Below are 15,817 nucleotides of genomic sequence, written 5' to 3' on the forward strand. Positions count from 1 at the left end.
CTCTTGATCTAACAAACACCTGGGACCTAACTGTTAGTCACCATGAATTCAAATGGGTTGCGTAAACCAGCACAAAACGCCCCTCATTAATAGTACGCAAACACAGTTGGATGCCATTGTGTACCTACCAACACCTGAAACTGAAATGCTACTTACATGAACTTTATAACAAATGGAAAAAAAGTCCAGTTTATGAAGCTAAGGATGGGGTATTCCGTAACCCAACCCACTATTCATCATGGAAAAGGGGAGAGGAACAGGTAACCTGCCGGCTGTGTAAACAGCAAAAGGAGGACATAAAACACATATTGTGCCTGTGGTCCTCCCTCCTAGAGGTCAGAAGGGCCTTGCTACGCGGGGGGTGGATTAATAATGGCACAAGATCGTGCAGGGAAGCAGTCCTGGACTGCATTGATCCATCTAACACCACACTGAACTGCGCTTTGTTGTGCGGAAAGGTGACCTAGGACTAAACTTCCCAATCCTCACGTCATCTGAATCTTCTCTTTGTAAGTAGCTGTCCCCTGGTCAGGGAGGCCGGGCACCTAGGTAAAGCACCTACTTGTGTCGAGGTAACACAGGTTGAACTCTAGTGTGTTCTTGGATACTGTCTACTATTCTAAAATCTTAACATTTTTAAGTTATACATTGTAAAGTTAAAGCCCAAAGATTGTTAGGATAAGCCCAACCTAGCCTACAACTGTTCGAACTTATAGTACTACTCTGTCAGCTGCCTCTTCTGCAATGGTGCTATCAGTTTGGCTGCATCTCCTCTCTTCTGCAGGCATTGCATAAAGAAGCACCACTGTTATAGAATTAAGAAATTCTAGATGCAAGGTCTCCCTTTACTGCAATGCTTTTACTTTTCATATGTTTTAAATGTGTATTATATTAAGAGAAAAGTTGCTTATGAAATATGGAACCATTTTTGATACAACGAGGACCCTCGCGCTCGTAAATTGGTGGGCGCCATCTTGGGTGGGTGCTAGGGAGCGCTGATGCGCGCCGCGCTCTAGCAGTCAGGTGGACTGGCTAGAGGCAGTTCGTGGCTTGTTGTATTTAAGGGCCCGAGGTAAGAGCATTTTCTGCTTATACTGCACTGCGTGTGCACTCTGATGCGCTATTGCTTTTAAAATTACCCGTTTTGCTTTTTAATTTGCTTTTCGTTTAGGACACTTTGCCCCCCTGTTTTTAAACCCATATTGCCGCATTGCTGCACAGTAATTGTGCCACTCACCGCTATTTTACGGGCCGGACCCTCGCGCTCGTAAATTGGTGGGCGCCATCTTGGGTGGGTGCTAGGGAGCGCTGATGTGCGCCGCGCTCTAGCAGTCAGGTGGACTCGCTAGAGCCTTATATATACCGATGGCAATGACGCGCAGCGTGTCTGCCGCAGCCACGCCGGAGTCACGCCAGAGTCCAGCCCGTCTGCGCCCGTCCGCGCTGAGGACGGGCTGGACAGCTGGACTCACGGCCATAACATCTCTGCCCTCCCTAAAGGCAGATATACCCGCCAGACTATGCTGGAACTTAAACCTTTGAGTCGTACGTGCTCACATACCTGTTCCCCCGACGATTTGTTACGTCCTCTCACGTGTGGTTGCGGGACACCCAACTCGGTAAGTCCCACCCCTCCGCCATCGAGGTATCGGCTTAAGCAACATTCTGTTTCGGCAACCTGGGTGGAGAAGGAAGGTGGTATTCTTCTTAATGCTCGATCACTCGTTAAGAACAATATTTCGTTCAGGGAATTTGTTTCCGACAGGAAGCCTTCCCTGGTTTTCATTACTGAAACCTGGGCAAAGGACTCCTCCGGTCCTTATCTCATTGAAGCAATCCCGAAAGGGTATTGTTTGGCACGTCAGGATAGAATTGGCCGGGTGGGAGGAGGGCTTGCTATCTTATATAGGGACCATTTTCACTGTCATACTGTTGCTGTCACTGATCCGAAGGACAGTTTTCAAGCTCTCTCCTTCTCTATAAAAAGTGGCCATAGAGTCTTCCTACATGGAATGTTGGTTTATCGCCCTCCAGGCCCACGAATTGATTTTGGGCAACGGTTGCTCCAAGCCCTAGAACCCTTTTTTGGCCAAAAAGAATTTACGATTCTAGGAGATTTCAATTTCCATTTGGAAAAGCATGACAACAAGGACACCATATCTCTGCTGGATAGCATGTCAGCCTGTGGTTTTAACCAGCGGGTTAAAAGGGCTACTCACCGAGCTGGGCATACGCTTGATGGAATCTTTTCCAATGATGAGAGGTTGTCGATTGAGGACTCTATCCCTCTATCATGGTCTGACCATCTGGCTGTCCCATTTCAGCTCTGTTGCCCGCGCATTTCTGCGCTTGTAAGTTTTCCCAGCAAACAAGAACTCCGTAGAAACTACAAGGATATCTCAAATAGTTCCCTCTCCCCGTGGGCCTCCAATTTTTGCCCTCCTCAGGAAGAAAGTGTTTCCACAGCTGCTATGCAGTTTGAAAGAACCATGACTGAAGCTTTAGATCAATTAGCCCCGCTCCAACCATGCCGACGTGCCAGGAAAAGGCCTTCGGCCCCTTGGTTCTCAGAACATCTGAGACTCCTGAGATAGGAGGTAAGGAGACAGGAGCGCCTCTGGCATAAAGGATGGGACCAAAAAGACAAGGAAGCCCATAAGATCTTGCTCAGGAAATATAAGGCTGAAATTATAAAAGCCAAACAAGAGCACTTTACGACCTTGACAACATCACTGTCTTCTCCTAAAGAGCTCTTCAGGGTTTTAGATTCACTTATAACCCTGCAAACCCCTGATCCTGTAGTGGCGTCCCAAGAGCTTTGCAATAATATCGCCTCTTTTTTCCAGACAAAAATATCAGATATCTATTCTGCCCTGGAGCTACAAAAATCACTTATGAGTGGACCCCTTGCTGCAGGGGCTGTAGTTTCCGCCATGGTTGAAAAGCCCCCCTTGGGAACTTTAGACTCCTGTCCCCCCCTCTCTGTGGAGATGCTGGATAACCTCCTTAATAAAATTAAATCAGGCTCTCCTTTGGACGTGTGTCCCCTTAGGATTCTTAAGCAGTGCAGGGAAATTCTCCTGCCTTCTCTGGTGGACATTATGAATAGAGCCATGAGAGATGGATTCTTTCCCACCCAATGGAAAAGTGCGGTGGTAAAACCTCTTTTAAAAAAGCCCTCTCTGGATCCGTCGGTCTTAAAAAACTTTAGGCCTATTTCATTACTTCCAGCCCCGGCAAAGTTGCTAGAGGCGCACCTCAATGTACATCTTGCCGCTTTTGTTGAGAGCTCGGACTGTCTCGATTCCTCTCAACATGGTTTCAGGAGGGAACACAGCACTGAGTCAGCCCTCACCATAGTGCTGGATGGTATCCGCACGCGTGTTGATGAGGGCCAGACCACCCTCCTGATCCTCTTAGATCTGACAGCGGCCTTTGACACCCTTTCTCCCTCAGTATTAACATCCCGGCTGAGGGAGATTGGGGTGCGAGGTGCAGCCCTGGACCTACTCACGTCTTTTCTCACCCACCGAGTTCAAAGAGTGAAGCTGGGGGAGTTCCTATCTCCATCCCTCCCTGTGCAATGTGGGGTCCCTCAGGGGTCGGCACTCAGTCCGACCCTATTTAACATCTATGTGACCCCACTTGCCAGGCTTATTAGATCTTATGGGATGGAGATAGTCTCCTATGCGGACGACACCCAGATCCTTGTCTCTCTCTCCCAGGCTAGCGCCCTGACTGCCTCCAATTTTAGATCTTGTATGGAGGCAGTCGGTCAATGGATGATCCTTAATTCGCTTGAACTAAACGGAGAGAAGACGGAGGTGATGGTGTTTGGAGGGAGGGAGGACATATGGTCATCCTGTTGGTGGCCAGACTCATTAGGAGCCTGTCCCACCCCTACCTCCTCCGCAAAAAATCTGGGGGTGGTGATTGACCCTTCCCTTGATATGGGTAAGCAGGTCAGCCGTACCATCTCCACTTGTTGGGGCATTATCCATGTCCTGAGGAGGATCAGACATTATTTATCCTTACAGGCAAGGAAACAGCTCGCTGTTGCCCTCATCGGCTCCAGGATGGACTACTGTAGTGCGCTGTATGTGGGCATAAATAGGAGCCTACTGCAGCGCTTACAGGTAGTCCAGAATGCTGCGGCCAGGTTTGTCTTGGATCTTCCCAGGCGCACCTCAGCTACAGCGGCCAGAAAGCTGCTGCACTGGCTTCCTGTCGAGTCCCGCATTCACTTCACGACCCTTTGTATGACTTACAGGGCCTTGGCTAGAAACAGTTCCACTGGTGTAGGATCTATCTTGTCCCGCTACACCCCTGTAAGGGATCTGCGGTCCGTGGGCAGACTTCTGCTATCTGCCCCCCGTTTCAGGAGAGTGAAATGGGGTGGCAGGGCCTTCTCCACTCTTGCGCCCAAGTGGTGGAATGCTCTCCCTCTGGAAATAAGATCCCTATCTACTCTTCAGGCTTTCAAAAGGGCTTTAAAAACATACCTCTTTGTGCAAGCGTATCTGCAGTGATTTAGCGCTTTTCTTTTTGATCTGTTTTGTTAGGCGCCTTGATGCCTTCGGGTTATTGTTTGAGCGGTATACATTTTATTATTATTATTATTATTATTATTATTATTATTATTATTATTATTATTATTATTATTATTATATTATTATTATTATTATTATTATTATTATTATTATTATTATTATTATATTAATGTTCTTTTACTCATGTTGCAGTGGTTTTTATTAACCATGCAATAAATACATTTGTATTATTATTATAACACTGCCAGCACATCTGAGAAATCCAAATCAGCTCGGTGCAATCCCGCTGTCCTCATGGGGATGGAGTACTATTCTGCAACTCAGGAGTCTTCAGCTATTGCAGTGGTGAGGCGCGTAGGCAGCAGACCGCTGTCAGTTTGACGGAGTACTTGGAACCGCTGCAAAATGGCGATAATACCACCAAGATCTATATCAGGCCCTAAGCCTAGAGTTGCCCTTGCATCGCCCTTGCATTTGTACAGAAATGTAACACAACGCAGCGGCTTATGTTGCCTTTCGTTATATTTGGAGCTGGTAGGCATTCAATGGGTGGAGCATGGGCGTTCCTCTGCATCTGTCCATGCAATTTTACGCAATTTAAGATTTACAAATTGCATCCCATTGGTATGCTTGCATTCTGCAGCACACATAGAAAGAATAAAATGCCTCTTAGGATTATTTTTGTGCAAGAAGTTGGCCCTTCCTCCACAAAAACAATTCTGCATGCAATGGAGGTGCCCTTGCACCATGGTGCAAGAACCTACAATGGGGCTAGGCTGCCCAAACGGTGCCAGCACAGGGAGAAAAGACAGGAATAACCTGTATTGCATAAATATGTTGCATTCCTGCCCTTTCACTTTGGCATAGGGCATTGCAGCAAGGTGCCTTGCTGCACTGCCAAAATCCAGTATATGAGGACCACAGTGTGCCAGCACAAGGAGAGTGCAGCAATGCTCCATATGTTTGCAAATATTGAGCATTTCTGCTCCCTCTGGTTCGCGCAACGCAGTGCACTAACTTTGCTTGCTGCCCTACTTTGTGTGAAACATTCGTAAATATGCCCCATGATATACAGAAGTAACTGCTGCAGAGAATAGAGAGAAAGGAAGGAGCATCATTCAACCTGTTCAGACATGGTAAATACGGGGAAATAGTTGCAAGTGAGAATATACAAGATTTTCGAAAGTCTATTCAAACGTGTCCCATTCCTTAAAACAAAACTTGCGTATTTTAAGGCATGCGCAAAATACACAGAATTCGAAATAGGAAAATAAACTTTATTTTGGGGCAATCTCATACATTTAAGATACATTCATATCTCATTAGATATCCCAGTTTTGCTACAGTTTAGAAAATACACCGACAAAAGTACATGTTATGAACAGACACACTGTAACCCACTGTTGTAAGTTACAACCACTAAATTTAACAAGGCCCTAAATGGACCCCTGGGGAATTAAAAGCACACGTTTCTAGCTGCGTTTCAAGTTAGAATACTACATTCGACCCCACCACGTTCTGTCCTGATATTAAACAGGAGAAAGATATTTCAGCTGGCCTGCTTTCATCATTATTCAAACCTTTCAGCTCACACAATAGAAACAGTTTGCAGGGTGTTTCCAGCGGTGATTTTCTTCCTACATTCAGCAGCAGGCGAAAGGTCTTCGATTTGCTTTGCTGTCACATTTACAAAATACTATAGAAAGCTTGTGAATAAAACTGTGCTATTATCTTGAAAAGGTTACTATAGAATTGGCAGCCCAATTACAATGTAAGCAGCAGTGTGGAGTTTGAGGCATTCAATTATAAAGTGTGCCATTGGCCCTTTTGATTGCTGACTTGCTACTGCTTCGTGATTTATTATGCAGGCATGAGGGGGGTTCTCAAACATGTATGGAGCGAAATATATAGTCCCAGTGCTCAGTACTAAATCAAGGTGTTCCCCTGCATTCATCATGTTGGCCTGTTTACTGGGGATTAATCTTTGACATAGATCACTAACTTCCACTGCATCCTCTCCACGTAAAATATAGGGAGCAGTAAATGATCCTTGCTGCTGATTAAAAGGCTGTCTGTTTTAAGTGTACAGCCACACAGTGGATTCCATTGATCTTAGAAGACAATAAAAATTGCGGCACCCACTCAAAAATAATCAGTTTCTTACTGTGTGAAAAACAGAGGATAGAAAAGCAAAGAGGAAATCAATTGCACGAACGAAAATAGCACACAGAGAGACTTCAAACTCTCATGAGCATCCCTCTTGAAACCCTAAATTTGTTTTGCCCTGGAACCTGGACCGACGATTGGAGGCGTAAAGAAACTTGAGGGTGCCCCCTGCAAAGCACAAGGAGACACCCCCTCTCCCGACACATTAAGGAGCTCTTAGGCCATGGACCGCCTTTGCACAGTAACGGAGGGGAGTCCCCTGGAGCTTGGGGGTTAATCGTATGCCATTGCAGACAATATATATGTACATGACGATTGGCCCAGGAGCTGGAGCTGGAGCGAATAAGATGGCAGCAACGCAGCTCAGTAGCATCTGCAAGTCCAGTTCAATTTTCATAAAGTGTGGATTTCAGGGCTGGGAAGGTTAGGAGACACTGGGAGTCATTCAGAGTTTGGCCTCACTTTAAATTGGCAGAACTCCACTCCCACACGCCTCTGCTTCCCTAGCCTCATTTAGAGTTGAGAGAACTGCTAGGGTTGTAATGATGCAAGTTTAACAGGCTGTGCCTTTAGACTCCTGTGACCAGCAGTCCATATGCCACCGGGCTGCTTTCTTTTTCTAACATACACTTATACTGCTTGGGACCATCATGCGAGACACGGAAAACTTGGGCAGGAAAAATAATAAATTACCATCTTGCGTATGATGTCGTGACTCACAGTCTATACCCTGTGCAATGCCCAGTGCAATGTGTATAAATGTTTCCCCAAGTCCGTTTACACCTGCTGGATTCTGACCAATAAAACTGGCTCCACTTCCGCCCATTGTTCTTGACACATGACACTCCGGATAGTGTAAAAGGCAATTTATTAGGATAGGATTGCAAATAACTCAAAACAGTTCAACAACATGGATACATCATAACCAACATCTTATTATCTACCCCCTTCATTCTTACCTCTCCACAACGTTCACCCATCTAGTTGCTTCACTCTTCCTCACAACCCCATTACTTCCATGAGCTCCTTCACTCCCTATACTCATTCTCCCTTCCTTTCCCCACACTTCCTTTCAATGGAAAAACTTCCTTGCCCTATGCCAGGGCGTCCTTCACACTGGCATCCTTCACCTGAGTACACCACCTCCCACAACCGAGGGGTGTGCAGGCCCGCATCCGACTCCCCCCCCCTCGTCTAACCTAATATTTCCTTGCAACCGGTCCTAATCATGGAATCCGAGAGGACCCCAAACGCTACCCCCCTGCTTTTTAGCTGTCGGATGGGTTGGTGGCAGCAGACATGCCTGTTGTGAAAGGGGTAAGAGCCAGAGAAAGGCTGCCCTTCTCTCTGCGCACATATATCAAACCTATGCTAAGACCCCTCCCCACCCACCACCCTCCTATCCTGTCCTGACACGTCATTCCCCTGCACAAAAGATCCCATGGGAAGACTAGGCTGCGCCCCTGCTTCAAATGGAACTCTCCATTGTGGCCATCTGGCTTGTGTACTGGGAGATAGCTTTGCTAGTTATGCAGTCTCAAATGCTGGACTCAACATCTTGTGAGATTTCAGACTTGGCAAGAGTCTTGGTGGCTCTCTCGGGTGTGGCTCTATACATATTAAGCCCAATTAGCAAAACCTTTGCTTAGTTTGGCCGGTACTCACCAGTACTGAGTACCGGCACTTCCGAATTTTCTGACCCTCAGTACCGGCACTTTTCTTAGGTTATGGAGAGTACCAGCAGGCTCAGGTTATTTATCTCCTCCAGCTCAGGGCAGATGCCATCCTGCTTCTGAGGAGCTTGCAAGACACTGAGCACTTCATTGGCCTTTTGCACAATTGCGGCTGGAGATTACAGCAGCTCTCACTTGAATGCCCCTGACTGCAGGGGTCTGAGAGGGCTGCCTTGTGTCATGCTGTGATGGGCAGGACAGGGTCTAGACAGATCCTGCACTGTTGATCAGATGCAAAATGGCTATTAGGCTTGAAGTGTTAAGCAACCCTTCCTCCATCAGGCGTGTGAAATTGGCTGGGGCTGTAGTCTGTAATCCCATCCCATTTAGAGAAATGCACTGGCCGTACTAAAGTGTGTGGCAGCGTTACACAACAATCCTCTACCTTCCCTGAAGCCATTCTTTTTTCATCACTAATCGCTGTCCCCTTTAACTGCCAAACTGAAGACGAAGATCGATACATTTATCAAAATAGCTCCAAATAGTGCTCTAGGAAAGTTTTGATGCCTACAAATTCAGCAGCCACTACCCAGGGCCCTTGGCTGACTGGACGTCCATGCAGGATGGGCAGAAGGAGCAGGGGAATGGTGCCACCAATAAAAACATCGGGCCATATTACAATTTGCCAATTAAAATTAATGGTTGGGAGACTAAGGTTCTGCCAAGTACAAATCTAATCTCATCACAAGGGAATCTCAGCTGCCAAAGGAGTCCAAGAAAACAGGGAGGGAAGCACCACAAAAAAGAAACTAAAAACCTTCTGATAATTCATTCACCACCACCAGCCTGCCCATATGTGAGAGTGATGGCAGGAGTTCCACCTTTGAGAGATGGACAGATCGGGTCTTATGGGGATCTGAAAAACGAGTGTGGGAAAGTTCAGGGACTATCAAATATCAAAAGCTCCCAACATTCTTCTTACCCGTTGAGTAAGGAGGATTGGTAAGGGAATGAAAGACCGCCCAGGTGGCTGCGTAATCATCAACTTCAGGAACCCATCTGTGGCCCACCAATTCTTATTCGGTTTTCATTTTCATCAGGAAAAGGGGCACTGACTTAGTACTCCATTAGCTTGGGCATTTTTATAACCCTCTATCGGCCTTAGAGAGAGCAAAGGTTTAATCCTGAAGGACAATTATTCACTCCCGCTGCACTTTGCACCTTCAGCCTTCATTGGGTGGGCTCCAGTTTAACGTGCCAGTAAACAACAGGTTTGGACCATTGGACCATGTTGACAGACTTAATGATGACACATTGCAGTGGTGAGAAATGTTCTGTCGGTACTGGATCAGAGGACAGCCCCAGCAGGAGCAGAAGGGTCCCACCCCAGTGTTGGCGTCTGAAGAGGATACTCCATGTACAGCTATCTCTTAACCATCACTAGGGACGGACACCAACAGGTCTACAACCTGAGAATCAGGAATTGTCCTGTGGCATAAACGGGGAGGGGGCAGGGGGTGATCCCGAGCCAACACTAGAGGAGTCATATCATCATATAACCTTTATAGGGAACAATGCCCCAAAACGTTACTCCCCCCTGCTACTGATTATGTCCAAACAAGTAAAATGAGGCGCGTGAAATTGGCTGGGGGCTGCCAATCAGTAATCCTGTCCCATTTAGGGAAATGCACTAGCCATACTAAAGTGTGCAGCAGTATCACACAATCCGTTTTTTCCCCAAAGCTGTTTGTTTTTCATCACTAATCGCTGACGGGAGGGATGACTGTATAGAAGTGAGGTGACAGGTGAAGTTAGGATTGACACTTTTTTCACATAAAAATACCAGATATTTGTTGAGTTTTGAAATCATGAATGTGCTTTGAAATTGTATTTTAACACAAATTTGTATACAGTCAAAAATCCTGTGCATTTCTTGTTAGCTTTAATAATCGTTTATACATATACATATATATGTCTGTGTGCTTGCCAACCTGTGTGTGCCTATTTTTGTGTGAGAGAAACAGGGCGAGAATCAGGACACTCTCAGGAGATATTTTAAAGGGAATGGGTGGAATGCTTTTGTATTCATCTCAGCTTGTTTCGCTCTCACTGTGTGTGCCCGCTTGAGAATATATAGTATGGTGCCAAACAACAACAAATAACATATGGCATTAAGTAGCAGCAAATATGACAAAACAAGGACATTTTAACATATCATCCCGTTTGGCTTTCATTTTGTGTAATGAGTAAACCTGATTTGTTTACATAAACGCATTTCTCATGTTTTTTAATATGTGCTTCAACTGGTACAGACGTCATTATGTATCATCATATCTTGCCCTTAGCCCCACCCCTAGCCCCGCCCATTTGCCACACCTCTAACTTATTTTAATGAGTACCTGCACTTATTTTTTCCCATTTAAAGCCCTGGTTACAAGTATTCCTGCAATGGTAGACCTCACACATCTGAGGAGGACACTTGCCTATATACGGCCTGACAGTGGCACCGCTCCAGAAGCTCTCCACCCACCGCTGCTGCTGAGATCTCCTGTTGAACCGACACTCTCCCACTCTACTCTTAGAAAATAGAAGAGAAAAACAAGAAGACAAGGTCAGTGTTGCGGTCAGACATTCCAACCACAGAAAAAACAGACACTAAACAGGCTACTGCAATGATAATAAAACTCAAAGGCTTAATGTGGGTGTTTGAGTAATTGTCATAGACAGTGCAGCAGAGTTTTTCATCCCATTGAAAGGAAGATAAGGACAAAGACAGTTATCTCCTTTTAAATACTTCCAAAGAAATCTGTGGGCCTAAAGGCTGAACCATTGAGCAAAACGGTTCCTATGTCCTCTGGCAGAGCTTCTACAGAGAAAGACACAGAAATGACACATTCTCCACTTCCCTCTAAGCCTCAGTAGAGACAGAATTCCAATGAACATTTGAAGACAAATGTTCACATGGTGAGTATAGCATCTTTTGTATGCTGGTATAATTAGAATTTGAACTGATTCATATTAAAAGTGCATGATTTACAGTGGCGGCTCCTCTGCTAAGGAGGAGGATGTCGCCCCACTGCTCTGTGAGCAGGTCAAAAAGAAAAATTAAATGATAATAACACAATGTTATTATATTTTTATTTTTCCAAACTGACTTAGCTGGCTTACAGTTTATGTGCGAGGTGGGGGCGGGGCTTGGCTGTCGCAGGAGCACGGGGAAGAGTATTGAACATTCTTTTAAGTGCTCATGATGGTTTGGCACAGTCATGCGCACTTAGCACGTTCTCCACCTGACTGTTTTGCATGGCCTGGATGAAGAACATTGCCACGTTCCCAGTACCTGTCTGAGCACCGAACCACAGTGCTCAGACCAATCACGACTCGCTGGCATGCTGGTGACAGCAGCGTTGTGATTGACTATGGGTGTCTGGGAGCCTGTGTGCTTCCTGCTTCTGGAGTCAACCGAAGAGGAGAGAGAGGCAGCGGGCAACCTGCAGGTAAGTGATCTTTTTTCATCCCCCTCACCCCATTAGGTAGCAGCCGCTATTGGTGATTTAATGCTAGTCTTTTCATATTGTGCCCCATACTTGTAGGGGAATTGTTAGACAAATACCCAAAGTAAAAGACAGGTAACATTGAGCTGTGAAAACTCTGAGAACCAGTGCAGGCATTAGAACCCACAGAGTAGAGCTAACATTTTTTAGACAACATATCTTCTTGATTCTTTCCAACTACTTTTCTCCTGGGGACTAGTCCCCAATACCCACTGTGTATTGTGTGTTAAGGATTAGTCTCAGGGGGGGTTAGCTGGTTTCTCTCTTGTCCCTGCAGAGGCCTAGACTTCAGGCGAGTGGACTCTGACACAGGGAGTAAACTCTTTTGTTTATCAGAAACAACCACCTGCTTTGTGGGTTTATTTCTGGGAATCTCAAATGGTGGAAGGAGCTGCCCTATCAATCCTGTATTTTTACATACAAATCTATACCAAAACATAACCTAGTTCTGTAGCTTGTACTTCATGAGAGGGAACCATCATGATCCACCAGCAATTACGTTGTTGCCTTGGCCTAATACAGAGGTACTTTGGAGTTGATAGGAAAATGACAATTGAGGAGGCTTCATGTTTTGATACAAGCACCTACCACTGTAATCAGTTTCAGTTCTTGGAATCATGCTCACAAAATGTTTTGACACCATTCCCCAATACATCTGCCAGTTGACCCACTTTTCTGGCATCTTAGAATACCACAATACACATTTGGATATTCACAGTTCAAACATAGAACAGCTCATCTCTTGCACGCTCCCATTGACCTCTTTCCAGTATCTTGTTTGACCTCCTTCTTATCTGGTGGCTTTTCCAACAATTTACCCCAACATATTATTCCAATCAACCCTGTTTACAAAGAATTTGCCAACAAACTTCCAGTTCATAAGGGGCTCTTCTATTCTTTTGAAGATGGCAAGGTGCACCAATTACACAGGTATATCTGTGTCAGAACCTAGTTCAGAAAGCCATGGGCAAGCAGGAGTTACTGGGCCCAACCTTGGGAATTGAGGTTTTTTACTCCTGATATCCCAGGGCCTTCTCGACAATGGTTTTTGAGCAACTGGCCCATGTACCCCTTTGGCACTTGACGGTCAGTTGTAACGCAGGGTATCAATTCAAGGCTTCTCAGAGTGGAGGGAGATAGACACAGAAGGTTTAACACAGACTCAAAGCTCGAAATACGTAAACTAAATGACTGTCAGGCAAAACCGTACTTTTATAAAAAAAGGAGTATTTGAATAGGGATTCAGTATTCACAAACAATACACACAATCCCCAGAGGTTAGAGATCTATTGTTTTAGAGAGGTTCCTGAGTCCCACTCCCCTCCCGGCTATCAGCAGTGGCTATTCCCCATTCACTATAGGTGACATTCAGATTGAGGCCCCACTAGTAGTCCAATTCTCAGGAATTACACTCTGACTCTTCATTAAAGTCAAACGTTTTTCAATGGAAAGTGGTATTTGGCAGGCAAGTTCACCTGGCACCGTCTGGCCCGTAAATCATTCTTACTCACACCATCAGAAGCTGAACAGCCACAGTCTCAGATATGCCCCCTTCTTGTGTGCTGAAGCTGCAGCGTATGTCTCAGGTAAGTTCTCCACATGCATCCTGGAAATGGCAGCCCAGGTGCCCTTGAGTTCCTCACACAAGCCCCAGTAATGGCAGCAGCTGGGGGGTCCTAGATGCTTCTACCATGTTGGTCAGTTCCCTGGGATCCCCTCCACAGGTGAGAGGAGTGGGATGCTCTTGGTGCTGGTCCTCAGTTGGAGCTTGGGTGTGCTCGGGTCACTACGGTGGCCTCCTCCTCGCCCTAACAGTCTCAACCAGACCACTCTCATTACTTTATTCTGATGGCCTCCCATGGTATACAGGGTCACTGCCCTCACTCTTTATACAGCCTACAGCCCGATTGGCAAAACTGTAATATGCAGGGTAGCCCCATCTGGCGTAAGGCATCACTGACTGCACATGGGTAATGATCCGATCGATGCAACAAAGTTCACTGCTAACTTCACGGTGTCTCTCCCCTGGCATATTGGGGCTTCCCACTCTTTCACGGTTTCCAAATGGTAATGGGCTGTCTAAAAAAGTCTCAGTCCACTAAAATGAATACCGGTGTGGCACATCAACATCCACTTGCATAAATTGCTCCCTGAGTGTCAGTGCTAGTGAAGCAATTTCCTGAAATGTTCCCCAATACAGGACGTGCAGGGTAATACCAGTGGGAAGTGAAAATCTATTCCATTCTATATCTATATCAATCAATCAATCAATCAATCAAACCATTTATAGAGCGCGCTACTCACCCGTAAGGGTCTCAAGGCGCTGGAGGGGGGTGCTGCTACTGCTCGAAAAGCCAGGTCTTGAGGTGTTTCCTGAAGGTGAGGTGGTCCTGGGTCATTCGTAGGTGTGCGGGAGGGAGTTCCATGTTTTGGCTGCCAGGTAGGAGAACGATCTTCCTCCGGCGGTGGTTCTGTGAATCCGTGGGACGGTGGCGAGGGCGAGGCTGGCGGATCGGAGCTGGCGGGTGGGAGTGTAGAACGAGAGGCGGTTGCTGAGGTATTCGTAATATCATAACAGATCAATGGATACATGATAAAAACATAACATCAGTGCTCAAGTAGTTTTATATTGGCTCATTTTTGATGATACTGTGCAGATTTTCATTGATGTAATGGATTAAAAACTATTTACATATGTATGAATTTTCATTTGCCATTGGTCTGTTTGAATATCATTGGAACCCTGCTTTTATCCATTAATCAGTCCACTTTAGCCATTTTCTCCATTGCCCTGTTATCGCTAGCATTTCTTCCAATCACTTGTGCATATCCAGCCGAAACAAAGCATGTTTCAGTGCCCGGATGGTTGGTCCAGCACTGATGTTCCATTTATTCCACATTATATGCCCCCTTTAGTTTCTTTCCTTCTTATTTTTATTGTGTGCATTTTTTAGGTTTAGCCTCCACAGCGCTTTCGCTGAACTTGCAGAGTCTTTAATTTACAAAAAATCTTAAAAGGGGCTTACAGCTCTCCCTTACTTGCTATTTGTTCATGTGCTTGGCACTATGTTTTCCTTGCTTGCTGTTTGTTGCAGCATGCTATTTCCTGTTATGTTTGTCCTTCTCTTTGTGTTTTTCATATCAGTGGAATTTCGACCAAATACTTACTTTGAACTTTTCCTCCTCCTTTTATGACACTACTTTTTTATTTGTGATTAATGTTTGGTGATTGCACCACCCGAAGGTATTGGAGCACTTTACATTAGCATCAATTCCTTCACACAAGGACTCATTCATTTTCCTAGGCATGGGGAGATTTCGTGGTTTGCTAAGAATCAAGAATGTTGGGCTGACTCTCAGAAGCTATGGCCCTTATTGCCACATCCTCTTCCAAGAGGACATCACATTATCTCCATCAGCCTCTGCCTTAGTTGCGCATTTTGAGATGACGGCCATATCACTTAATCCCCTCATGACAGCCCGCATTTGCTGTTGGTTGCCTGTCCCCCACCTGCCGTCGTTGCTTGCCCAGCTGAACTCCGTTTCACAGATTCCCTCCTCCCCAGACTCTGCTTCTCACATTATTTTTGTGCAGTTTTATGTGGTGCTAACATCACCCAAAGGTATTGGAGCACTTTACAAACACACCTGTTACTTTTTTTGTGCAAATTTATATAGCTCCAATACCACCCCAGTTATTGAAGCAAATTACATTAGCACCAGTTACTATTTTTGGGCAGTTTTATAGAGCCACAACTTCACCCGAAAGTATTGGAGCGCTTTACATTAGCACCAGTGAACCTATTATGCATAGGGTTCAATTTCCCTGTTTGCAACGGGCACAAATTGGGAAAGTTTGCCCTATTACATAGAA

The sequence above is a fragment of the Lissotriton helveticus genome, chromosome 2_1, assembly GCF_964261635.1.
Source record: "Lissotriton helveticus chromosome 2_1, aLisHel1.1, whole genome shotgun sequence".
Classification (NCBI taxonomy): Eukaryota; Metazoa; Chordata; class Amphibia; order Caudata; family Salamandridae; genus Lissotriton; species Lissotriton helveticus.